Source organism: Hirundo rustica, chromosome 6, assembly GCF_015227805.2.
Source record: "Hirundo rustica isolate bHirRus1 chromosome 6, bHirRus1.pri.v3, whole genome shotgun sequence".
Lineage (NCBI taxonomy): Eukaryota > Metazoa > Chordata > Aves > Passeriformes > Hirundinidae > Hirundo > Hirundo rustica.
Window position 1 is genome coordinate 21,855,776 of NC_053455.1, and position 27,508 is coordinate 21,883,283.

The 27,508-nt window shown below is 44.5% G+C and overlaps 1 protein-coding gene across 3 annotated transcripts in view; it reads right to left on the reverse strand.

Moving 5' to 3' along the window:
- NRXN3 (neurexin 3) overlaps positions 1 to 27,508 on the reverse strand; it is a 985,585-nt gene that overhangs the window by 942,844 nt on the left and 15,233 nt on the right. The window contains exon 1 of one of the 3 annotated variants that reach the window (XM_058420835.1): positions 22,393 to 22,466. The exons of the other annotated variants lie outside the window; for them this stretch is intronic. The gene's annotated coding sequence lies outside the window, so the exon portion shown is untranslated. Of the gene's footprint in view, positions 1 to 22,392; positions 22,467 to 27,508 lie in introns of those variants that run through there. 3 annotated transcript variants of the gene reach the window in all.

The window sequence follows — 27,508 nt, forward strand, 5'->3', positions numbered from 1 at the left end:
CACCTCTCCAATCACACACCTAAAAGGAAGGCATGTTGAATGTTTTGGGGGTTGTTTTTACATCAAAGAATAAAAATATTAAAAGCATTGCATTTCTTTTGGGATTTTGTTCCTCCTCAAAAGGAGTCTCATCACTTAATTTTTCCATTCTGCATTTCCTCACTTTCCCTACATCCAACCCACTGCCTGATATTCTTTCCCTTCCCAGAGATTGTCTCCTTTTCAACCTTGCTCCTTCCAGACACCCTTTCCAGTGTTTCCTCCTGGCTCTCCCCTCTTCCTTTCTGTGCAAAGTCAGACAGGTTCTGTGCAAATATCAGCAGGGTCAGCACACACATGAAGCTCTGTTAGATCTGCACTTCATAAATCAGAAAGCTGCCTTCTGTTCTCTTTATTCACACTCTTCATTCAAAAACTTTTTCTCCAGTTCTTCTCCCTCCCAGCCTCTTCTACTTCCTTATATACTTTTGCCTCACCAAAAGCTTTGTACTTTTTTTATGTTTTTATTTCTTGCTTTTAAAACTTCCTTTTTCCTACCTGTTCTCCAGCTACTTCATCTGGATTCTTTTGCTACCCGGCTGTCATCTGTGCTGTTAGTGTCAACCACATCTACAATACAGTTAAATCATTTATTCTATTCCTTTTCCACTTATTTTCCTCATTTGTTCCTTGGAGTCCTAGCACTGTCAGTTCCCAATCACACAGACATCAAACCTGTCCCCTCCTTCTCTCAAATGGCACAATCTTTTACTGGGAACTGACTGCTCATATAGGATGCAATAGCCATACCTTTTCACAGGGGCACGTGATGATGTGTAAGTGTTAAGAAGGTGGTTTACTATGAAGTGATTGGAAGAGGTAAGTGAAACCCTGATCATTAAGGCATTTGCAGTTTAAACAAAGTTTTGTGCTGACGGTTCTGGGCAGCTTATTGTAAGAGAAAAAAGATTCAGAGAAATTTTAGTTGTGGACAGAGCTAAGCTAAGAGAGAGAGAAGTTCCAAGGCAAGAGAATTCAGCCCCATCAGCCAAACACTAGAGCAACCATTTAACTCTTTAGAGTTCAAACTCTGCAGACAGTCAGCAGGCAACTGACTGAAAGAAAGGCAACTTTCCAGCTACCTAAAGCATCTAAGAGCAATGAATGACAGGATCAGCATCTACGAAGCTAAGAGTTTCACACAGAAACATGAGAGAAAAAAAGGACAGTAGCATCTGCTCACTAGGCTGCTCCCTAAGGGACATCACGGGACCAAAACACACACACACCCAACCCCCAAGCAGAGTTAGGACAGAGCCTTTCAAATTCTGATGCACAATACTCTACATGAAAGTTGTTTGCAGTGACCTGTTGCTTCCACACCTCAGAGCAAAGCTGTCTCTAGCACAACCCCCAAAGTTATGGCAGGTTACACTGTGACATGACATACACCCAGGCAGATGCAGAAGGGTGTGTGTGCAGGTGGCAGAAAAGGCAGTGAGAGAAGTGAACAAACATACAGGTAGCAGTGATTGAAAACTCTGAAAGCCTAAGGTCTCTGCAAATGCCTTAGTAAAAGCAGAAGCAGTCTCCCAGATCGATTATGCATGCACGCCACTGTAAACACAGACTGCTAAAGTGCCAGAGCTCTGCTGGATAATTTATAGGCTGGTGTTAGTATTCACAGAGGGGTGGGCAGAGTTCAAAGGAACGAGGTGAAAAATAAAAGTTTGAGCCTTATGAAAACACCATCACAGCCAGCATGAGCATCAGCACCACAAAGAGCTTCAGTTGTGCTGGGTACAGGCAGAAGCCAGCAGATATTATCAAAGTAGGAGCCATCAAGTGCTATCTTGGCCTAGGGGCAGAGAGTTCAGGGAGTGGCCGTCAGAGCGTGCACACACACAAACTATGCAAGTGCTGAGCACATACCTACTTGACTTTTGGGAAAGCAGAGGAAAGCTGTGTGCCAAATAGCTTGTGACCCATCCCATCTTCTACCACAACACTTCCTCACAATCTTCTCGATTCTTCTACATTTGCCATACACCAGATTTCCTGGGCTACTTCTGTCACAGAGATATACACCAAGCAGGGAATAACTCAAGACCTTCACATGTCTTTTTCACTTGTGGTCTCCCTAGGATTTGAAACCTAGTGAGCCCATAAGTGAAAAAGGACTTTAGGGAAGAAATTAAGCATACTAAGCCATCCAAAATGCAAGCTTTATTTAGGTGAGCTTGAGTTTTCCAGCTCTATCACTGCCTGAGCCTCTTACACACCTAGTTATCTGGAGACAAGGATGGCAAGACAGTGAGGACATCAATTTACTAAGCCTTATGTCTGCTCACGTTTCAGATTAGACACAACACCAATGGCATTAGAATAAGTACTGTGCGGTTGACTTCAGCAGAGATGCAAAGCAAAGGTTGCCTCGCCCATCTTCGCTCCTCTCTCTGCAAGGCCACTCTAAAACCAGATCTTACAAACAGATATGCAGGTGCACAGCATGTTCTGCCACTATTCACTGTTACCACCTAGTGCTGGAAACAGAGTAGAAGGAAAAGCACAGTATACAGACAAGATGAACTAAGGGATTTAAGCCAGTATTTTGGCATTGCATGCATGCCCAGATAACACCTTTAAACTCCTTGTCATAGCTTCCACAGCACTCAGCAAAATCCTCTCCAACTCTACTCATTCCAAAAGAGAGTTATCTGGAGGTACAAGTAATTTTCTGTTCTAGAACCTTTTCTAATCGAAGCTCTCTGGCCCTTGCAACACTTACCCCAACTGGGAAAGCCCACAGGAATTTGGTATAATATAGTGTGCTGCAAAGTATACTAACAAATACTCATCTGACTCAATTATTCCTGCAGGTTAGCCTTCAGGGACATCTGCCTGGGTGCAGTACTTGAGACTCAATCAATTATAGAAAGTTATCTCTATTAGCGGCCACAGAGGGGCATGCTTTAGAGACACAAATCACTTAGGATGAAAACCTTTTGCTCTACATTTAGACAAAAACACAACAAAATAACACAACAAAATTCTTGTGTATGACTGGGGAATACAGGAATATAATTCAATAGAGTAATTGTCTACAAAAACTCTCTGTACCACTAGAATATTAAGGTGGATTTTTCTCCATAGAATCTGGAGGGCTACAGTATTGATGGATGCCCATTCTTTGAGTCATGAGAGGGTTGAGCAGGCAGGAATTGAAACAAGGAACCTATGTCTTTACTCTTTTGAGCAATGGCAAATAATCTCCATAAAGAGATGGCAACACTATTGCATGGAATTACGTAACTTGATATATTCTGTTGCTAGATGCGATCATTAGGGTCATGGCAATTTATCTATTGTTAGTCCACAGTATCATTTCAGGTGAGTTTTTAACTGCAATGCTATTACAAGTTGGAGGACAAAGGTACATGGTGCAAAACACAGAATGCTGTGCGTTGGCAGCATCTGCTGTTATGTCTGACAGCTATTAACTGAGGAAACAGTTTGGGATACTATCTCAAACCAATCCTAAGATGAAGAGTGTACCAAATGTGATTAAATAAATCAGTCTGTTGTCTACAATCTTCAACAAAAAGAATTTAAACTCCATATATTAATTTGAGAACTTTTTCAGAGATAAAAAATAGAGAGAGCAATTTACTTTTGTCGTGAAGCAACTCAGTGGCAGGATGAAAAAAAGTTTCTGCCTCCTGCCCTTTCCATTTGATTACTACCTCAGACAGTATAAAGAAGGGAGGTGTCGGGGGGGGGGGGGTGTGAAATCAAAGAACAACAACAAACCTTCACCATAAATTAAACACATGAAAATATCTAGACAAGAGTCCAGCAAAAAGAGGCTATAAAGCCATGTTTGCATGGCAAGGTTCTGGTACCTGGAGGGCTGCCAAGGGTGAATTCTCTAAGAACTTCCAGAAGCTTCTCCCATGTTCAATAGAGCCAATGCCAGTGAGCTCCAAGAGAGACCTGCCTCTGGCCAAGGCTGAGCCTCTAAGTCATGGTAATAACACCTCTGTGATAACCAATTTATAAAGACAAAAAATGTTTAGGCACCGAATTAACTGCAGAAAAGAGGAGTGAGAATATATGACAGGAAGAATTCTGCAGAACACAAAAGTCGGTGAAGAAGGAGGGGCAGGAGGTGCTCCAAGCACCAGAGCAGCCCACAGTGAAGACCATGGTGAGGCATGTCCTGCAGTCCATGGAAATCCATGGGGGTGCAGAGATCCACCTGCAGCCCATGGAGGGGACCCACGCTGGAGCAGGTGAATACCCAAAGGAGGTTGTGACCCCTTGGGAAACCTGCACTGGAACAGGCTTCTGGCATGTGCAACCTTTTGGGGGACCCGCACTGAAGCAGTCCATTCCTGAAGGGCTGCATCCTGTGGAAAGGGATCTGTGTTGGAGTAGTTTGTGAAGAACTGTAGCTTGTGGAAGGGAGCCCATTCTAGAGCAAGGGAAGGACTCCTCTCCCTTAAGACGGCACAGCAACAGAAACAACATGGGATGAACTGACTATTACCCCCATTCCTCATCTTCCTGCACTGCCTAATGCAGGAGGTAGAGAATCAGAAATAAAACTAAGGCTGTGAAAGAATTAAGGCTGTGGGGAGGTGCTTTTAGGATTTTTTTTTTTTTACTTCTCATTATCCTGATCTGATTTTGACTGGTAATAAATTCAATTGCTTTCCCCAAGTCAAGTCTCTTGCCCCTGACAGTATTTGGTGAGTGATCTCTCTCTGCCCTTATCTCAACTCATGAAGCAGTTGTGATGTTTTCTCTCCCTGTCCTACTGAGGAGGGGAGTGGCAGAGCAGCTTTGGTGGATACCTGGCATCCAGCCAGGGTCAAACCACAGAAGCAAGACAGAAAAGACTTAAGTGGAAATAGAGAGAAGAGGTATAATGCGTTTAACATAAAGAGAAACAAAAATTACAGAGAACAACAACCAAATCTGAAATGACATACGAATCAGTTTACAAACTGAACCCTTTTTCCAGCACAATTACAGTGACAGAATAATCACTGGAGAGCTTTAAGAAATCATTCACTGAGCACTTACATGGGATAATCTAGCAAAGGGACCCAGGAGACCTTAAAGATCTGAAATAACAAACTCCTCAAAGCACAAGAACAGTTCAATTCAATTTGTGGGAAGCCAAGTGGGTGTGGAAGGAAGCAGGCAGCTGAATGGGAAACTCCTGACAGCACTCAAACACAAAAGGATGCAAATGAAAGGTGAAAGTGGGGGTGTACTTCTCAAGAAGAATACTGAAACTCTGCCTCAGCATGTCAGGATGAAAATTAGAAAGGCCTGAAATTGCATGAAAATTCATAAAATGTGAAAGGCATCAAAAATTACTTCTTAATGCACTCTGCTAGCAAAAGCATGACTAAGGAATCTGTGAGCCCAAAGCTGAATGGAACAAGAAACCAGTGGTTAAAAGGTCCTCGATGCCTTTTTAGCCATCATTGGCAAGGACTGTTCCCAGTCTTCTTGTTCCATGTGCCCAGTGGAAGAACCCAGGGAACTGAAACACCACCCATGGCACAGGAAGACTGAGTTAAGAACCATTTAAACAAACTGGGCATACCCAAGTCCCTGTGACGAGACAAGACGCCCCAAGAGCAGAGAGGCATGCAGTGGTCACTGCAGTGGCTGATGTCACTGTGTGGTTACTCTCAGTCACACAGGAAAGGTTGTGACAATTGGAGCAGGCTTCAATGACTGGAAATGGGTAAATGTCACACCTGCCTTCTAAAAGGACAAGAACGAAGATTGAAGGAATTATGGACTGGTTAGCCTAACATCAGTCCTAAAGAAGGTTATTCAGCAAATCCTGCTGGAACCCATTTCTAGGCATCCAAATGACCAGAATGTGATTGAGAACAGCCAGATGGAAGAAAAAATGCAAAAAAAACCCAGCCAGGTTGCCTTCTGTGATGAGATAGGCCCAATAAGTAAAATATCAGCACAACTTTTGAAAGAGTCCACAACAGTATGATTGTAAACAGGGTAAGTAGCTGCATCAGAGGAAGTTCAGACTGCACATTAGAAAAATTTTCTTCACTGAGAGGGAGTCACTGGAACAGACTTCCCAGGGGAAGAAGTCTGGCCACCAAGTCTGTCAGAGTTCAAGGAGCATCTGGATGACATTCAGTCATATGGTTTAGTTTTAGGTAGTGCACATTGGAAGAGCAGGGAGTTGGACTTGATGATCCCTATGGGTCCCTTCCAACTCAAGATTTTATGTGATTCCATGGTTTACAGACAGCTGGTCAGTGCACTGCAAAGCCCATGGAAAACTCACAGGACCACTGCACTCCAGGGCAAGTGGTCAGCAGTGCAACAATCCAGTGGCAGCCAGTTCCTAACAGCACTCCTCAGGGGTTCTTCGCTGGACTTGCTGCATTTTGCCAATGTCTTTCTTGTACTGGAGAGCCCAGTATGAGGCACAATAAACAGACATAATCCCACAAGTGCTAAGTATGGGGAAATAAACTCATCCGTTGACCTGTTTTCAGTGCTTTGGCCAAAATACTGCAATATGTGATTAACTTTTACAACTGCAAGAACCATCCTAATGCTGAGCAGCTAGAGCATGATACACAAAGAAGCTGGGAGAGTTGGTTATGTTCAGGTCAAGGAAAGCTGAATATTTACTCTTCAATCTCTGTTCTTCAGCACCAAACCTAAAAACTGTATAAGCAGTAATGAAACCTCAGCACCCATTACAACTGATGTCTGATGTTGGCATACTGTCTGATGATAACACACAGAGAAATGACATCACAACACCACACAAAGTTACTTGACTCATTCAGAAACAAGGACTCCCTAAAATTACCTCATGTCTGTCCTCCATTTTGTGTCCCTCCCAAGGTAACACCCAAAAGAAGACTTAGATGTGAATGCAGACACTGGCATAGGCAGAGTCCTGAGGCCAAGCACACCCAAGAACCCCAGCAGTTAGGTACTGCCACGTATGTGGAACAACTGTTCACCCTTCAGCTGAATCAGAGCCCTCCACTCTTTCAGCCATCCCTGTACTCACCAGTACAGCACCACTGACATGGCCTACATAGATAGAATCGTTGTCTACGAATGGCATTAGATAGTTTTTGCAACACTTTGGTAAGACATCACTTCAGCCAACAAACCTCCTCCATTATGCCACTCTGAATATTCATCCTGCTAAGACCCACCAGTCTTTTCTCGGTGTCCTTTAAATCACAGGGCAGCAAAATCCCATGTTTAGTCTCATTATCTTTCCACAATAATAAAACTACAGTGCCCCTTGAAAGCTGCAATGGACACTTCATTGTTGGACCAGTGTGCCTCCCTATCTACACCATATGAATGACGGGAAGTTTTGGGACAGAAAAAGCCCTCATTGAGTGAGAATTAAGCTGTTTTATTTAAACAGATGGAAGATGCACACATAACAACACCAAAGCAAAGGACACAATTTGTATTATTGTTGTAATTCTTTGCCACATGCCTACAGAAAGCTTGACAACAGCTAAGCTGTCAACATGCTATCATACCACCCATCCTGCTGACCAATCTTTGGGTTTTCTGTACTCCCCCAGTTGTGTGTGTCCATCTGTCGTCTCCTGCCTCATCCTAGCTTGCTAGCTCTTTGGGGCAGGGAACATTTTTTGCCCTGTGTTTGAATAAGCATTATGTAGGTGCTACCACAATAGGCAGGAATAAAAATAACAACAATAATTAGGTTATATCTTAGTATCTCCTTGGGTTGGAATGTTTCCCTCCTGACTTCACAGCAGTGTTCATAAACAATTATAACTTGGTGCAATATGGGGCCTCATAAACAAATAATTACATCCCAACCTACCTTCAACCATTTCACCAGTCATCCCTCGAGGGCTGGATCTGCTGAGCTCTCCATATGCTCCAAATGATGAGTGTGTGTGAACTCAGATTCAGCAGAAGATACCAGCCTTGCAGTGTAGCAGGACTAACGCCCTGCATATAACCCATAGATTTTCTTTGGACAGAACAAGCTTCCTACACACAAACTGTTGCCTCCTACTTTTGTGTGTCAACTCTGACTCATTTCTAGTGCCAGGAAGAGTATAGTATCTTCATCCTCTACTCCCTCTGAAGAATGGCAAGAGCCTGCAGTTACAAGTTTATGTAAGATGGTGGAAAACACATTATAAACTGTGCACACAGATTGTGGCCAAGCACAACACTGTACAACTTCAACAAGCATATATTCCCAGATGTTCTTTTAAACTAAAAGGAAAACCTTCCTTCCTTGAGGTTTGCTAGGGAAGCTGGCTCTCTGCACTGGAGACACTCAGAAATTCACTCCTAGGCCCAGCTGGATCCAGACAGGCTGTTAATGTAAATCTAAGATTCAGGAAAAGACAGCAGTAACATGTCACATAGTATATCTTGGATTGCTTGCTTTACCAAGAAACCTCTCTCAAAGTGCCACAAGCCCCTCTCACAAGTACCAAAGTACATGTCTACTGAATCAAGCATTAGGCTCTCTCTCCTCAAATCCACTGGGTGCAAAGGCACCTCTTGCAAGACATCATCCACCCTACTCTGCTGGAGGACACTGGAAGAAAGATGCTGCAGTGTAGAAAATCTTTTGCCTTTGTCTACTACTTTTGATGGAAGAAAAATTACCTTGTAACTTTAAGACACCCTACAAATCTGTGGTGGTTTTTAATAGGTGAAAACAAAAGTGTAAGCCTTTTTTTCCATCACCAAATAATTTCACCAAATCTTCCCAGGGTAAATTCATCAGTAACCAGGACAAAAGTCTCCAATAACTAATTATGAAAATGCAGGAAGTTGGGCCAGCCCTCTGCTTGTTTATCTGCAGAAACAGAAAGGCTTACAGTGCTGGATGCTAATGTAACACCGCTGAACACACAAGCTCCCTCAGGTCTTTTTGGGATGTGCACTGTAAAACCGGATTATGCCAGGGGCATGGAAGGTGCTGTAGGGCAACTTGCAGAGGGAGTGATTCACCCTGGCTCTGCTTCTCCAAGCTCCCACCACAACTGCCACTGAGGAGACAAGCCTGCCTCTCAGGCACTGCAAGAGCGATTGGGACCAGACATAAGTTCAGGCAGTCCATTCCCTTCTGAACCTGTTAAAACTATAATAAAACAACCTAGAAAAAATTTTGTGTCTCCTGTCTCATATGTTCTTAAAACTTCCTGTGATGAGGGCACTACAGCCTCCCTCAGGACACTGTTTTCCTGCTTAAGTTTCCAAATACTCATAAAGCTTTTCCTAGCACTTACCTCCACATCTTCCTTGCCACAAATTAAGCTGATTACTTCTTGTCCTATCCCCAGTGGACACAGAGAACAATTAATCACTGTCTCTTCTTAAGACAAGCTTTTAAATATTGGACGGCTTTTCCCTCGTCAATCTTCTCCCTAGTCTAAATCAAACCAACCAATCCTCTCCTTGCAGACGGCGTTTACCACTCTGCCTGCTCTTTCCTCATCTTCTTCCACTGTTTCTGGTTTTCCTGTTCTCATTGGATGCAATGTTCTTCTATGGCTTCAGCAGTGGCTGCTAGCGTAGAAAAACTACTGCCTGTGTGCTACACGTGACATTCCTGTTAAATATACCCTAAAATGGGATTTGCTTTTTTGCAACATCACCACACTGTTGACTCATATTCAGTCTCTGACTCACAGTAGTGCCTCCCAGATCCTTTTCTGCAGTTCTGTTGCCTGGCTTGTTATCCCCCATTTTACATATAAGCATTTGAGTAGATCTTCCAAGTACAGTACTTTACATTTGTCTTTAATAAATTGCTTCTTATCAAATTTAGACCCCTCTCTAGTTTAATTGGTAAATTATCTACGCTGTGCCAAGAAAGATCAACTTCCAACCTCATGTTACACACTGGCAACAAAGAAAGCATGAAAGAAAAAACTGCTGTGTTCAAACTTCTTTAAAAGAGGTACTGTCTTATCAAAAGCCTATCAATTCACTACTCCCTTTTCACTCTGCATTCCACCTCACTGTGGCAGGTTGACCCTGGCTGGATGACAGGTACTCACCAAAGCCGTTCTACCACTCCCCTCTGCAACTGGACAGGGAGAGAAAATACAAAGAAAGGCTCATGAGTTAAGAGATCACTCATCAATTACTGTCACAGGCAAAACAGACCCGACTTGAGGAAATTAACTGAATTTATTACCAATCAAAATCAAAGCAGGATAATGAGAAGTAAAATCTGAAAACACCTTCCCCACACCCCTCCCTCTTTCCTGGGCTTAATTTTATTCCCAATTCTTTACCTTCTCCCCAGCAGCAGTGCAGGAAAATGGAGAATGGAGATTATGAGCAGTTCATCACACGTTGTTGTTCCTGCTGCTAGTATCTCCTCAAGGAGAGGAGTCCTTTCCCTGCTCTAGCATGGGGTCCTTTCCATAGGAAAGGCACTCCTCCAGCACGAGTTCTTGTCACGAGTTACAGCTCTTCATGAACTGCTCCAAAACAGATCCCTCTCCATGGGGTTCTGTCCTTCAAGAACAGGCTGCTCCAGCATGGGCTCCCATGGGACCACAAGTCCTGTCAGCAAACCTGCTCCAGCATGGGCTCCTCTCTCCATGCATCCCCAGCTCCCCACCAGGAGCCTGTCCCAGCACACGTTTTCCAAGGCGTCACAACCTTCTTTCAGGCATCCCCCTGCTCCAGTGTGGGGTTCCCTCCAGGGGCTGCAGGTGGATCTCTGTACCCCAATGGATTTCCATGGGCTGCAGGAGCACATCCTGCCTCACCGTGGTCTTCACTGTGGGCTGCAGGGGGATCTGAGCTCTGGCACCGAGAGCCCCTCCTGCCCTGCCTTCTTTGCTGACCTTGGTGTCTGCAGAGTTGTTACTGTCACATATTCTCCTTCCTTTCTTCTCTGGCCACAGTTGCCTCTGTGCAAAACTTCTTTGCTCCTCAAGTATGTTATCACAGAGGCATTACTACCATTCCTGACTGCCTTGGCCTTAGCCAGCAGCACATCCATCTGGGGGCCAGCTGGCATTGCTACTGCTGAACATGGAGGAAGCTTCTAGCCTCTTCTCATAGAAGCCACCCTGTAGCCCCCCAGCTACCAAAACTTGGCCATGCAAACCCAATGCACTGATACACAGTGGTCTTCATAAATTAACAGTAGCTCCCTCTAGCCTCATAAAATACATTTACTCAATGAAATTACAATCTGTTGCCAAAAAAATACAGCAACATCCTAGGCAGCACATCACTCTATGACCCAATCTAGCACCAAAAAGAACTGCTAGCAACTCATTAGCTCGTATCAACCAACAAGGAAGAGAAGGGACACATTTTAAAAACTAATTATATTGAACTTAATCCTCAAGACCTGGCTCAACAAAATTATGACTTTTGGTCCACTGGTATTAGATACACCCTTATTATGTGTTTGATTTATGACCTATATGAAATTACATCAAGGATCAGTTTCTTTGTATTTTCTCCATGAACTCGTTAGCGCTTGATTCCCAGATATGCAGCAGGTATTTTTAATGCATACACCTGAAATGATATTGTATCCAATTATATTGGAAAATGTTGCTTGAGCTGACTAGACAAATCGGCAGATTTTAATACCAGGATATCAATGCACTAAGAAGCATTCATAGTCCCTCAGGAAAGCCCTCCCCACAGGACTTCTGCATTCTCTTTGTCCCTCTTCAAGAAGTCAAAGTAATCAATAATTTAAAATTTCTTTTCTTTGTGGTCTACAAAAAAAATTGCAGTGTGTAACCAGCCATCGTAAGAGAGCAATAAATTACCAGAATTTCTCTCACTCCAAAATTTAAAAGGATGTTAACTGGATGTGTCCAGAGGAGGATAAAAAAGCTGCTGAAATGCTAGGACACATCCTCTGAGGAGTGGCTGAGCACTTTGGGTTTATTTAGTTAGGAAAAAAAGGGGGTTGAGAGGCAAGCCCACTGCTATCTACAGCTTCCTGAGGAGGGGAACTGGAGGGAGGTGCCGAGCTCTTTTCCCTGGTATTCAGCGACAGGATATGCAGGAATGATTCAAAGATGCAGCAGGTGAGGTTCAGACCAGATATTAGGCAACACTTTTTTAGAGAGAGGGTGACCAAAGATGGGATCAGGCTTCCTAGAGAGGTGGTCAATGCCCTTTGACTCTCAGAGGCAGATGCACAATGCCCTTAATGTTTGGTCTGCCCTGAAGTGGTCAGGCAGTTGGACTACTTGATCCTAGTAGGTCACTTCCAACTGGAACTATTCTATTCTATTATCAGATATATATGAAGCTTTCCTTTCAAGGAATTCAACGTTTGACAAAGGATAATTTTGATTTTTCAGTGAATGGCAAAAGTGATGACTTGTGATGAAAAACTGGTTAAACACACTCTGGGAAAGAACTCCAGACTTCTGCTTCTTAAGTTAATACTTTAAAGACCATCCTGCCTGCTCTGCTGACAGTCAATATCAGAGTAATGAAGTTCATGGGTCATGGATCAGTAAATGCCGAGGAACACCTGGCTGAAAAGCAACTTTACAGAAAAGGACCTGAGTTCCTGGTGGACACGCATTGAATATCAGCCAACAACATGCCCTTGCACAAAATGGAACTAACGGTATCCTGGGCTGCATTAGAAATGTCAGCAGGTTGAGGAAGGGGATCCTTCCCTCTACTCAGCACTGGTGAGGCCAAACATGGAGTACTCTGTGCAATTCTGGATTCCCCAGTACAAGAGAGAGGCAGACATAACAGGGGGAATCCAACAAAGGGCCACAAAGAAGATTATGAGTGTCTCTCGCACTAGGAAAGGCTGCGAAAGCTAAGACATTTTAGTCTGGAGAAGAAAATACTCTAAAGGGTGTCTGGGGAGGGCAGTGTCTGATCAATGTAGATAATTACCTGAAGGCAGGGTATAAAGGTAACACAGCCAGGCTCTTTTCAGTACCGCTCAGTGACAGGACCAGAAGCAATGAGCACAAACACAGAAGATCCTGCCTGAACATCAAGAAACACCTTTTAGTGGGAAAGTAATTGAGCCCTGGCACAGGTTGTCCAGGGAAATTGTAGAGTCTCCCTCCTTGAAGATATTCAAAAGCCATCTGGACACGGTCACCATTTCTGGGTGGCCCTGCTTGAGCAAGGGGTTGGATCAGATGACCTCGAGAGTCTCTTCCAAATTTAACCATTCTGTGATTTTGTAGATTTCACCAGCCATCAGGTCAAAAATCTTTCTAAAAAATAGTTGCTCTGCGGCCTAATCTGTTCTTTTTCAAATGTGTCACGATGCTATAGCAAATCCTTCTGTAGACTGATACTGCAGATGGTGCAGAAAGGAATATAACGGCTAGGATGGGTTCCTACTCAGGACAATGCTGCTATTTCGCTTACTGCATGAACTGATTGAGATCTTTGTGAGATCACTTTAATTTAGACTTACGCAATGATCAGAAAGGTCAGACAGGTTATTCCCTTTCTTTCCATTACTTCCCAGAACTAGTGAAGCACAGTGATCAAAAAAACCTCAAATCAAACTGTTTAATACTGTTAAGAATATATTGCTCAGATCAGCAGAGAAGTTTATTCCAGATAAGATCTCAGACTAAAGCAAGGACTCTTATCTTCTCTATGCATCCCTAACACCTGGGAGCACAAAAGGAGGGCAGCATGGCCTTCCATTGGCTCTTCCAGTCTAATGAACAGAACAGAATTCAACCAAGCAAGGGAAGGACGTATCATAATCTTGTCTCACCTTCCAGCGCTCCAAGGACCAGAAGACAAAGTATCAAAAAGTGCACATCATAACCTTATATGTGTGTTCAGTGACTGACATCCACACACAGTAAATGAAGGTCAGTTAGATATTTGCAAGTAACAAGAGCTCTACAACTGGAGCTTAACTTGCACCACAACTTGATTCATTTATATGTACAACAGCAACTATGAGAGTAGAAAATTTGAATATCAAACTGGACAGGAAACTTCTCAAACACTTTGAAAAGAATCTATTCTATTTTGCTTTTTAATAAAAATGAAGTCTTTTGTAACAAATACTGTTGTCTACCTGATAATTCCTTAACACATATCAGTTGAAAACTGCAGTTACAGAAGGAAGAAAATCCACACTTAAGATGAGTGAAAGACTCTAAGCTTAAGGTGAACAGATTTTTCTACACCCCTTTCCTTGTTTCCCTCCATGACTAGTCATGAAGTCAGGACAGAAGGTCCTTCTACACATCTCTCACCAGATCCCATTCCTCCACACTCCATTTAGTTTCTGCAGTTCAAGCAGATTCCTTTTCCCCTTGAAATCAATGTTTAATTAACACATTATTGGAAAAAAATTGGGATGCAAGAGCAGACTGAAACAAAGCCAGCACTACTCTGCTCTGCAGATGCAGCCAGTCCCATTAGACAATTACCCCACTGGAAAGTTATTCCTCTCCTCATCCTCCTTCAGCTGCCAGCAAACATCAACTTCTTGCTTAGTTACCTCTCCTTCCATCCCCACAGGACTTTCCTTTCTTAGAAGCAGAAAAGCCAAAGTAGAGAGAGAAAGGGATCAAGTGTTCTCTGTGTAGCCTCACAGTATGACTGACGCCTCATCTTTAATCCTGCAACCCCACAGGAGCAACACACTGATTCCCTGGATGACTGCCCCATCAACACTGCAGAACCAGGACAGTGTGCTGTGCCATGAACAGGGGATTCCCAGAGGGTCAAACTCACAAGCAGGTCCTGGAACTATGCACAGCTGTATGTACCCAAAGGCAGCGGAGATGCTACCGGCAGCTTCAAAAAGTTTACATCATACCTCCCCCTATCCTCATCATTTATTATTCCATCCCATTCCTTGGCTCTCATCCGGCTGCTGGGAGGTACTTGGATGCAGGGGATGCTGCAGCACTGTCAAGGGCATTACAAGGCAGGCCTAGGGCTTGAGCGCCCTCCCTGCTACACACACAGGCACCCACACTACAGGGGTGGTGCAGCTGGCAAAGGACAGCAGAGTCCATAAACTCCTGGGCTGAGCTGCCCTAGTTATGAAGGGAGACATCAGGATCTTGGGAAGAGTCTACCGTCCCAGCACTGGCATTCCTAGGATCCAAAGCTACTAGTGTTAATTAGTTCCCATGACGTGATGGATGACAAGCGACAGGACTAGGAATGACACGAGCAGATTGTGTTTGAAATTAGCCATCCCTCGCCATCAAGGGCAGAGGAAAGGAATTTGCAAAGGACAGGGAGCTCAGCACACTACTGAGAGACAAACAGATACACTGACAGCCCTAAATCCCTGATACACCCTTCCCACCACCCCAGCTTTGTTCTGCCAGCAGACAAAAACCAGGCAGGAGATATGCCTGGGAGAGAACGCAGGCACATGGCTGTGAGAAACAAGAAGAAAGCTCTGAGACACGGGGAAGCAAAGCAGAAAAAGGGCTAATCCACCCTGTAGCAAGGGGCCATATTTCAGACAGAGCTGGACTTCTGACAGCTGTAAGTGAACTTCCACCACCCTCTGAAAAGCCACATAGTGATGCCCACAGCAGCCCAGAGTCTAAAGAGGCTGAAGGCTTTAGCCCAGACAGAGCACTTTGCCAAGCTGGCTGTGGGGTGTACTGCTCACAAGAGCTGTCCAGAGTGCTCAGAGAGAACTGTTTTCTGTGAGTGGTAACAAGAGAAATTGTGTTCCCACCTTCTCTTAAGGAGGAACACATGATCTTCCAACATCACTAGCGTATTTCCACTAGTATTATCTATTATCCACTAGGATTATCTACACTAACGTATTATTGTTAGTGTATAGGAGTCTCACTGCTCAACTTTTACAGAACATCACTACAGAAACATTGCATTTTACCCCTACTAGACATCAGTAAAACCATACTCAGGCTAGCCCAACCAAAATTCATGGGCTTTCCATTAAAAAAAAAAAATAAAAAAAGGTATAAACCAAGCACTAAAAGTACCATCCATTGTCCACAACAAGGAGAAAGGCAGAACAAATTTCTCTCATGTCTCCTTTCTACGAAATTGTCTTGTCTGGCTGTTTGATTGGCAGTGAGAAGTCAAAACACCACTTTTGATTCTCAGAGTCCTTTACACATGAATTGCCATTGTCTATGCCCAAGTGAGGAGAAACAAAAGAAAAAGTAAACAACCTGAACCAAGATTATGTAGTGTACTGGTTTCAAAAGATTACCAATCCCTCTTGTATCTTGGTTTCCAAAATTAAAAGTATCTTCCTCACCACTTGCTGTACTAATTAAAAACCAGCTCTGCTACACTGACAGACTGCTGTTACCTAGAAGAAGGGGATGAGGAAGGTATGAGAGCTGATAAAAATTTCCAAAGCTTAACCAAAATTTGAGTAATTTCTGACTCCAGCTGCTTGAACAATTGCCCAAAAATAAAGCCTGTCTGCTTTTCATGCTGGTGGGAGGCAGGGGCAGATGAAGCTGGATGCATTTTGTTTTTAAATTAAACACCACGTCTCCTGCATCATCATAAGAGGTCATCTCTTATCCTGGCTCTTGTCATCATAAAGCTTCTGACTCCTTCAGTTTGTTCTTGGACAGATCACTATGTGTGCTTATCAGTGATACAGCCAATCACAGCTCAGCCAGTATCCTGCCATCCACCTGTACATACCCACACCACAGAGCTGAAAGGAGAGGGCAAAAAAAAGACCAGATCAAGGGGAAAATATACTCTGCTCCTCAAGAAAAATACTCCAAAGAGCCCTGGAGAAGGCCGCAGAACAAGAAGTTCAGTAGATCCACCAATATGCCACTGTTGAAACAAGAAAAAAAGAGAACTAAACTCAACCTTCCCAGGAATAATCCAGACAGGAGTCCAACCATCTTGTACAGTCTGAAGGTGTCCTCTAGGATGAGGGTTTAAATCCAATCCTAACACACACACACACACAAAAAAAAAAGTTACCTGTACATGATGGCTTGGCAACTTACTTAGCAAGGGAAGAAAGTAAGGGACAGAGGGGGCGTACTTATTTCCTTTTTGCACAGGGACTTATAATCCACCATCACTGCTACCACAAGTTACCCCTGGCACCACCTCTCACTCTCTGAATGCTTTGCAGGAACCGAGTTCTCCTCTCACTTCAAGGATGCAAAACATTCAGGGTCGGGGTAAATCCCAGCTCTACATCAATGTTCTTCCTTGGCTGTGAAAGCTCAAGGAAGGGCACAGAACCTCAGTCAGGGTGAGCTACAAAACTCACACTGCAATCATGGAAATGTACCTACAGCAACGCCTTTTCCAACTTTTCCTGTTAACGAATGATTCATAAAAGCAAGCCAACCATGCAACAAAAACACACTAGTACTTGAATCACTGGGCAAAAGGAGGAACCATAAAACCTTGGGCCCACCTTTGCCCTTCAGGGCACCAGGGAGATAGCAGGGAGGCAGTCTCCACAGGATGTGAGCCGGCACACGGGCCCTGCAATACATTCTGCCTGTTGCCCAGATGGCCACCACATCATCTGAGAGAGCAGCCAGGTAAGCGCCCAGTGTAAGGAGGATAAAAAGGTATGAGAGAGCATTAGAAGAAGGGCTACAAAAATGGTGAAGGGCCTTATGAGAAACAGCTGAGGTCACTTGGACTGCTCAGTCTGTAGGAGACAGGATACCTCATCAGAGTCTACAGCTTCCTCATGAGGGGAAGGGGAGGGGCAGACATTGATCTCTTCTCTCTGGTGACCAGTGACAGGAACTCGAGTAAGTGACCTCAAGCTGAGTCAGGGGAAGTTTAGGTTGGATGTTAAGAAAAGGTTCTTCACACAAGAGGGTGGCTGGGCACTGGAAGAGGCTCCCCAGGGAAAGTGGTCACAGCACCAAGCCTGAGAGAGTTCAAGAAGCATTTGGACACTACCCTCAGGCACATGGTGTGATTCTTGGGGTGTCTGGTGCAGGGCCAGGAGTTGGACTTCCAGCTGAGGATATTGTATGATGGTAAGATTCCTACAAGCACAGGAGCCGCAGCACAACCACCACTTCCAAAGTAACCGAGGTACGAGGGACAGCAGGGAGAGATCAAAAGGTGACTACTGGTGAAGCTGGGCAGCTGAAGCAAGGCTGGCTCCAGTGAGCAAAAACCAGGGCAGCAGAGGAACCTTTCCAGGCGTCACCTGGAAAAAAGCAACCATGTGGGGCACTGGACACACCCCTGCCCCCATCCTCCTGGCCATGGTTTACCACTGCACCTCAAGGTCAGAGAAAGGAGAAAAGCAAAAGGTGAACACCAGTAGCTCTGGACAGATCTATTTATTCAACTTACGCTATTGTTTCATGAAGTGGAAAGATCCAGAAACACAGAGACCTCAGAGCAGGCACAGCTACACAGAGGAAATGAGAAGTAGCAGCTTGCAGAGCCACAGGAGCACCCTCTTGCCACAGCTCCCCTCGGCCTGAGTGTGAGCAGCCCGTGACCAAAGACGGGAGTCCTTCACACCCAGAAAAGGAGGGTGCTGAGCAGGTCTGTGAGCCTTGAAGAGGGTCCTGAACATTCTGAAATGCAGGAAAAGCTTCCCCCTAGCTGTCTCAGTTCCCTCATCCCCACATGCCAGTCACCACAGCTAACCACTGAGGCTGTCAGGTGCTACACCCTGTTCTACCTGGGGGAAGGAAGGGAACAATGGATGGAGGGAGCGACTCTTGCCTCCCTTTGCTTCCCCACCCCAGCTTTTTCCCTGCTCCACTCAGACCTGAAAAGCCATGGCTCTCCTGCACATCCTACAACAGAAACACAAGGAGCTTTTCTCCGCCTCTCAATTCACCACCCTCCAGGCTCCAGCAGGGACTGCATGGAAATGGCGATATTCTTGTATCGTCTGGATCAACAGTACGGATAAGCTCAAAGAGGGCAAGAGAGGATGCCATGGGAGGATGAGGCGGGAATGCTTTGTTTCATCCTGGCTCCAATGCAGCCCACCCCCTCTCTCGATCGCAATGCCCTCCAGCTCGGACATGCAAGGAGGCATTGGAAAGGGAGGGGACCTGGGATGCTTATGAATTTTGTTTCCCCTATCAAGAGGACAGCTCACTCCCCCAAGCATGCCTGGCTCTGACGGAGCTCCCTGGAGTAACCTTTATCCCAGTGTGTCGCAAGCATGTATTTCACGGATGGTTACACTGCATCATTATCACCAGACGTTCATTTGACCAAAATAATGTTATTAGCATTGTCAGGTCCATTTCCCCCCACACAATTTCTGCCTCCCCAGTACGCATACACTCCCTCCAACCCCCAGGCCCCTGCCATCCACACGGGGCACACCCCTCCCCAGCACAAAATCTCATGATGTGTGACACAATGTCCAGGAAAAGAGAACGGCAAGAGGGACTGGCGAAATGGATGGACCTGCCGTTGGCAATTACTGCATTCCTTACCCTCCGCCAGTGTTTACCAACCACACAGACACACAAAGATGCACACACAAAAATCAAAATTAAATCACCGACCATCCAAGGTACGTGACTATGGGTGTACGAGTGTGCCCAAGCTGCGGTCACAGTCCTATCGGGAACCCAAATCTGTGTGGCATGAAGTAAAGGTCATCGTGCCACTGTTGTGATGCACTAAAAAAAAGCCGCAGAGCCATCAGGATGTAACACAGAATTTTCTCGTCAAGGGATGAGAAACCTTTGGGGGAGTGGGGGCTGGGAAGAGGAAAGCGGGTGTGCAGATGGGGGGGATGGGGGAAAATGGCAGAAAATGGGGAGGAAAATGAAGAATACAAAGCTCCACTTCGCTAATCCAAGATAGACAATCCATCCCTTCCCCCCCTCTCTACGCCCTCCCTCCCTCCGAAATGTTGGTGCAGATGGATTTCTGTATCTTGGTTTTGCAGCAGTGGGTCTAATGACTCCCATACCAAACCCCCTCGCTATGATAACCCCTCCCACTATATTTTTTTTAGACCCGGCTGAAGAATAATGTGTTTTTAGAGATAATGGGTTTTATAAAAAGAAAAGAAAAAGGGACGCATCGCAGACATTATGCGAATAAGCTGCTCCCCGCATCACCCCCATCTTCTCCCAACCACACATTCTGATTTCATCCCCTCCCGTCATTCTCCAGCCTTCCCCCATCGGCTCCCCCAAGGAAAGGAAAAAACCCACAGCGCGATCTGGGTAGCCGATCTCAAAATCCCAAGCACTAATCTGCTTGAATTTGTTCTTCCCCTTATATAAGCAGCAGTACGTCAACATGTTCAGTGGAAACGCAGCGTAAAATGAGGCCAGGCTACAGCCATGGAATAGGGGTGATATCGGCAGATATCGCTTCTATCGAGAAGCCATCGCCACCAGGTTGATGAAATCAAGTACTGGGCTTCCAGCCGCTCCCTTGCCTTATTTATTTATTTTTCAACGCTTACTCTAATTTTACTTTGTTCCATTTTGGTTTCGCTCTACTTCATTTTTGAAAGGACAAAAGTGAAATAAATAATTAAAAGCCTAGAGATATACCCCACCAGAAGGTGCCCGAATGCTCCAGAAAGAGAATCCTCACCTCCTAACTTTGGGGTCTGCTCTTTTTAAATAAATAAATACAGTCCTGTTGCTCACATTATCCCCAAACTTCCAGTGTCCCCAGCTGCACCTCCCTACTCCCGAAAACCAGACACTTTGTTAGCGAGAGATAAATGTTGAAGAAAGTGCCGAATACTGAAAAGAAACTGACAGAGAAATGGAAAATTATGTCTATACAAAAATCCAGTTAATTCGGCTGATAAAGTGCGTTCAGCCGCAAATGCAAGAGCAATAATCTCTGCAACCTCCTCCCCCCAAAATACTACTAACCCTTATATAAACTTGCTAAACGTAACGCTGATGACCATTTTAAATGAAACCAGCGACAGACATTAACACCTTTCTGGTTAATGTTACAGTTAATCACGGCAAACAAAACCTTTTGTGATCAAATTTTGCCCCTACCTACACAACGTCTTTCTTAGACTTTTCACCAGTCTAGTTAAGAGTTCACCCCCTCAAAAAACAGCCCCTCAAAATATGCAATAAGGACGTATTGGTGAGCGGTCATTTCAATATTCACCTTTTTAGGAGGTCTGCGTCCTTATCTCAGAACAATTAGGGGTAGTAAAAAACACAGGAGGGACACATAATATTTAGAAAAATCCTAAATAATTTCTTAAAACTATTTGCAACAAAGTGTTGAACAGTTTGACCACAGAAAGGTGGAACGAGAGCTTGGAAAACCAAAAAGCTGTACGTGTGTTTTTTATAAACGACTCAATGGTTTTAGCCCCGGTTTTGCATCCCCAATCCTTTCCTTTTTCTGCCGCTGCTCTCATGCCTAATCTTTTTTATTGTTTTCTTTCGAGGGAGGAGGGGCAGGAATCAGGAAGAAAAAAAAAAATTGAAATAGAAAGTGTTCAATTTTAACAAAATACATTCTTAAAACAGCACTGTTAAATATGTTATTTCCTAGCCACATAAGATTACGATTAAAATAAATTTAAGAGTAAGCAAAAGACAAGTCACCTGCAAAGCACCAGAGTCGATGCCCTTAGGTAGGAGAATTACATCACTCCCTGACTCAATGGTGTTTTCTTTTAAATTATAAAGAAGGTGTATCTTTTTTCTTACGGGAAAAAAAAAAAAAAAAAAACAACCAAAAAACTATAAGAAAAAAATACAACAGTTATTTCACATAGATTTTGCACGAAAAAAGCACTGAACCAACCTTTAAGGTCACTGACTGCCTGAAAACCCACAGCAGTCACTCACGGTGGAAGTTTTCAGGCAAGACGGCTACTAAATCATTAATACAAACAAATGGAAGGCGGGGAAGAAAGGCGCTACCGTTATAGATCCGAAGACTTGGAAGAGGCAAAAAATATTAAAGAAAAAAACTTTCATCTTCAGCCTCTCTTCTTTTCTTGTTAGTATTTTTTTTCTTTTTTAAAGAAACCTTTAAGCTTTAGTCAAACAGCAGTCTCACTCTAAGGGTCTCCCTGCTATAACTCAGCGTAGTGTCTTCCTTTTCGAAAGCACACACCCCCCCCCAACCAAACCAATTTTCCACTGCAAAAAGCCCCGCCGCGGGAACTGCGATCTCCCAAAAAGTCTGACCAAAGGAGTCGGAGCGTCCCGAGGGTCGGTGCGCGCCCACTCCGCCTGGGCGGGCAGCGCCCAGCCCCGCCGGGGCAGCAAGGAGCGGGGAGAGGGAGAAAACGATCCGAAATAGTTGTCGTGAGAAGGGTGAGGAGAAACCCACGCGCGGAGCTCCGGAGCGGCGGCGCTCAGCGCTCGCCGGGCCGGCAGCTCCCTCCGCTCCGATCCGTGCCGAGCCGAGCCGCCCCCCGCCCGCCGCCCCTCTCACCTCCGCAGCCGGGCGGGCGCCGGCCGCCGCGCCAACTCGCGGCTCGCCTGCGCTGCGGGGCAGGGGGCTCCAGCGTGGCCCCAGCCGCGGAGGCTGCGGGGGTCCCGGGGAAGCTGGGCTGGGCTGGCCGTGCCGAGCCGAGCCGTGCCGGGAGAGCCGCGGGCGGCCGCGGGCGGAGCTGCGCAGGGCTGAGCGCGCCGCGGTGCCGGAGCAGCCCGAGCCCCGCGCACGCCGCCGCCGCCGCCCCCTGCTGCCGCCGCGCCCGCCCGAGCGGCCCCGGCTTTTAAAGAGACCGCGGGTCCGTGCCCCGGCCCCCGACGCGGTCCGCACGGACCCGACAGCGGGCACGGCTCCGGGCACGGGCAGCAGCGCTCCTCCGGGCTTCGCTTCCCACGCTTCCGCCGTCTCCTCCCGGCAAAGAGGTTCGGCGGCCTTCGGCCCGTCAGCGTCTCGTTCCTCGAGCGCTCCTTCACGGGGCCGGCACAGCTTGGGGGGCTTTTTGCCCCTCTGGTCCCAAGAAGGCGAAGCCGGGCAGATGCGGCTGATTTTTTCCTTCAGTTTGCCACCAGGCACCAGCAGTCAGAGCAGAGGAAGCGTCTTCCTCAGGCAATCACTTTCATGAGTACCCCAGAACCCTTAAAGTTCACAAAGAATTTTCCCTTCTAGCTCAGAGCTTGACCCAAACCTACTGTGTATTTCAAGTAAATTTATACGCTGCCCATTTCATTTAAGCCAGCAACTAAGTTTCCTTGTACAAATATCTCAAACTTTTTATGCACGCATTTTCTCATTTCTAAAAATAGAGACAACAGCAACTGATAGACACCATCAACTATGTTTGGGTCAGTATTTCAATCGTTTAGAGTGTACATCCTAGGTACCATTATTTAACATTTTATCACCATTAGTACTTAGCACAGAAAATGTCCTGTGGGGAACACGTATGTAGAGTTTTTTTAATACATTAATCTCGCTAAAAGAAGACTAGCGGACAGGAACATTATGTACATGAGGTGCACACAAACCCAAAAGTGAGGAATCAAACTTTCTGGCCCCTCTCTCCAGACTCCGTGGTGTTGTAAAATTTGTGTATGATGCTCATGCTGCAACGACAGACACTTGGGAATGCATTAGCCTTAGGGACAGACTGCAAAGCTATTTGTCATTCCTTCCCCCTCTCATCATGTATCCAAAGATTTTTGTCTTTTTCTGTGTTTTGCATAGCAGGCAGCCTACATATGGTACTCAATAAGTAATAAATAATTATTATTTTATGTAAGGTGTGCTGATCACCTTCCCACTATCAAAATGCAGCTGTGTCTGAAGTGGATAACAGCCACACAGAAACATTAAATAATAGTTACAAGTAGTATTAGGAGCCCCTTGGGAAGTTTCTCTGGAAAACACAGTCCTTCACACACCTAACAAATTCATATACATGCACAGAGAAGATGATAGAGACCTATTTCAACAATGTGACAATGGTCCAGCAAAGCAGCATCTTCTTAATCCAAAATCAGCATCCCAAGAGCAAGATTTTGTCCCTTTATATATTTGTGCAAAGGCAGGTTATTGTTGATCATTTTTAACCTGTTTTATATGAACAGCATAACAGCAGTAAGAACTATCAATCCCTCCTTAGGGCATGGGATTAGATCCTGGTCTCAATTACTGTGAAGAAAATCAGGTATTACTTCCTTTACTTCAGTAGTAAACTCCAGATTTTAAAAGTGTGTCTGGCAATAAAATCTGGCTACATTTCTTCACTTGCTGGTAGTTCTGGCAATCTAGCATGTTGTAGCTTGCTGTTTATCAAAGTAATGATTTGCTGAGATGGTTTCTGAAACTGCACCACCTCTTACCCTTTCCCTGTCCAAGGTCTTCCAAGACCATGAACACACATACTTGCATAATATTTTGATCTGTCTGCCTATCAACAGAGTGTCTTCCATGTAAAATCAATGACAACAGCACCATCTCCACTTCCAATTCCAAATTTAACCCCTTTGGTTTAGCAGACAGAAAAGAGCATGACCTTTGTGAGGAAAAAACAGGCTAGCAAATTTTAACCAACTTAATCACCAAGGTTAAAGTGAGCCCAAAATGATTTGGGGAAAATAAGCTAGTTTTCATCCTATCCTTTCAACTGGAAAAAGAAAAGCCTAGGACTCCCATATATGAAATGTCTACAAATTAGAAAGAGGGATCAGCTTCATCTAACTGAGACACTTCTATTCAGAGTGCAATATAGAACCAAGGAAGATAACAATTACTTTGAAAAAAATCTTACTGTGCCTAACTCGGATGCATAGACCTCTACCTCTGAAAAATTGTTACAGTTAGGCACCAAAATAGCAGACATCATTTTATAAATAGGCACAGAATAGTGAGAAAATATTAGAAGAGCAGGGGAGTTTCATTAAGGTTGCAAGGTACATCTTTGCTGGAGTGTGGAGCGAAACAGAGACAAAAGGAAAACAGTACAATACAAGAAGTTCTTTGTCCAGCAATGCTCTAATTGCTGAACAGGAGAGTGGATTTTTCTGATTTATTCCTCTAATTCTTTCTTTCTCATCTCTTGGTCTAGCCCTGCAGTTTGCAAATAAGTTGTATGGAGATAAAAAAAACCAATTCAATGAGGTTTGTACTAGAACCCTCTAATACTACTTGTCTCCCCAGTATATGTCACTGGCATTGTGGTGAGACTTTTCAGAACGTATGACATGCTCTAGATAAAGAGTTTTGTCCCCATCTAGAAGATAATTAGACACATCAGACTTTTTCAGTGTCTTCATTAAGAAAATAGCCAATTTCCTTTCCAAAGGGCCTTAAAAATTAGCAGTGACATAGATTTATAGAACTAGACACCTGACTATTCCCTGCCAACACCACCAGAGAGAAGAGGCAAATGCAAGAACACACGTTCATAGAAATGCCATTCATCTTCTTTTGCTTGTTCCCTTTAGAATAAATTTCCAAAACTTTTTACCAAGCCAATGGGCTTTTTATAACTAAAAGACAAAATGCTGTCATAAACCGGGGCAATTCAGTCAGTGCAATTTCATTAAACTGCTATGTGGGACAGCTCATCTTCAAGGTACTGATTGTGCTCCGAGATCTGGGCTTGCTAATTCAGCACAGCAGCTGTAGTAGGCACCACACACAGCTTTTGCTTAGGTCTTCCTAGAGGAGCAAGCTGGCGCACAGGAGCTACCCATCTCCCTGATGCAATAGAAAATGTACATGCTGTTATCACCACCAGTTCCTGGTTCCCCCCTTCCCTGCTGAGCAGGGGTGAGAGAGAGGGAGCAGAGCCCAGACAAGACTCTGGAGACAGAAGTTAGAGGCATCATCCATCATGCCAGGATGTCCAAATGCTGTACCACAAGTTCTAGAAGATTCATTCTAAACTAATGCCCTGAGTATGACAGCAGGGGATAGGAAAAGGGGCCGCACCACAATATTGACCCTCAGAGTATAATCTCCTGGTATTCCTCCTTAGATTCTCTAAAGAGAATTCACCAAATCCTTGAAATTAAGCATTTGTATGGTACAGTTTAATGGGAATGAAGCTCAAGGGGAATTTGCCATTGAAGCAGTGGCATGAAAATCCGTGCAATATGGGAAGATTGCAATTTAGCTCTCTGGCTTTTTTTTTTTTTTTCCCTTTTGGCCATGTTAGCATTTTTAGTGTCTTTTTGCCCAGAAGTTAATACCCAAGGTGAATTTACAAGCTGCAGTCCAAACTGTGATCAGATCTGTTTGGTTGTGCCAAACAAAGCTGATCTTATCTCACTTAAGTGACCTTATTCTACCTGAGAGAGCAAAACTCGTTACAATAACAAGAAACAACAGAAATGGAGGAAAGTAATCATGGTAGTGCTTGGTCAGAGCTCCCTTTACCATAATTTCAGAGGATTAGTTCTAAGCTCTACTGCAAACAACATTTTTAACTCCAGCTGGAGGTTCAACCTCCAAAGTTACTCTGACCACTTGCAGGACATCACAATTTATTCTTGTTTCACAGGCTTTCTCCTCCTCCAAGCATGTTCTGTTGCATTTATTTAATAGAAAATGTAAAAATTGTATACAGAAAGTAATTTTCTGAGCACTATTTTGTTTAAGTGACTGTACAGGAGGCAGAAACCATACAGACACAACTTTGAGTGTGTGGAAATGTATGAATGAACAAAAAAAACTTGATGTGTGTAGCCAAGAATGTAAGGGTGAACCCATTCAGGTGAAAGGATTCCTTGTGGGAAGAGTGCTTGAAAGAGATTAAATAAGTGGTGTGTGTGCAAATGCTGCAAGAGCAAATTCAAGGCAAATCATGTAGGGGAAAAAAGTATATTTCATTGCATCAACTGATTTGTCGAAAAAAATTACGCAAGCCCTTCTCCAAGTTTCATTCACTGTTTTCCACCATCTTTTGAGCATCATTGTAAGAGGACACGTTGTATGTGTGTATTTACACATGAGTATTAACAACAAAAGATGAGACAGACGTGGGTGCACACTAAGTACAGCAAGGGAGAATAAAATAAAAGCTGTACATTCTTTAAGTCAGTGATACAAAATTTAATGGTTGTCACATTGGCTTTGTGACCTCCACTGCCAGAGATTAGACATATATCTACACCTCATTCTAAGACATCCATTGCCATCTCCCATTGTCAACAAGCCCACTGTGACCCTGACTCAGCACAGGCCAAAAGGAAGAGAACCACTTCCTAGGGGCAGCAGGAAGTACCCAGTGAAATAGTAATGGCCAAAACCAAAGCCACAGTTCAGAGTTAAAGCACAGCCTTCCAACAAGTACTTCCACCAGTTTTGAACTCCATCCTTTCCTGCTTCTTTTATCTTATAACTCCATGGGATCACTCCAATTTCCATGATGTCATCCAGCCCCTCACCTAGAGGCCTTACTTACTAGCAGTAAGACAGTAGATCTTTATTGCTTTCTACCTCTTCCACTTGAACTCTGTCTCTTCTTCTTGTTTCTGAATCCTCAGAGAGAGCCATGAAAATTAACCAATGACATCACAGTGTGCTTCCCTGGCAACAAATATCATGTCATACCTGCTTCTCCATCAATAGGGTTGGGTAAGAATAGGAA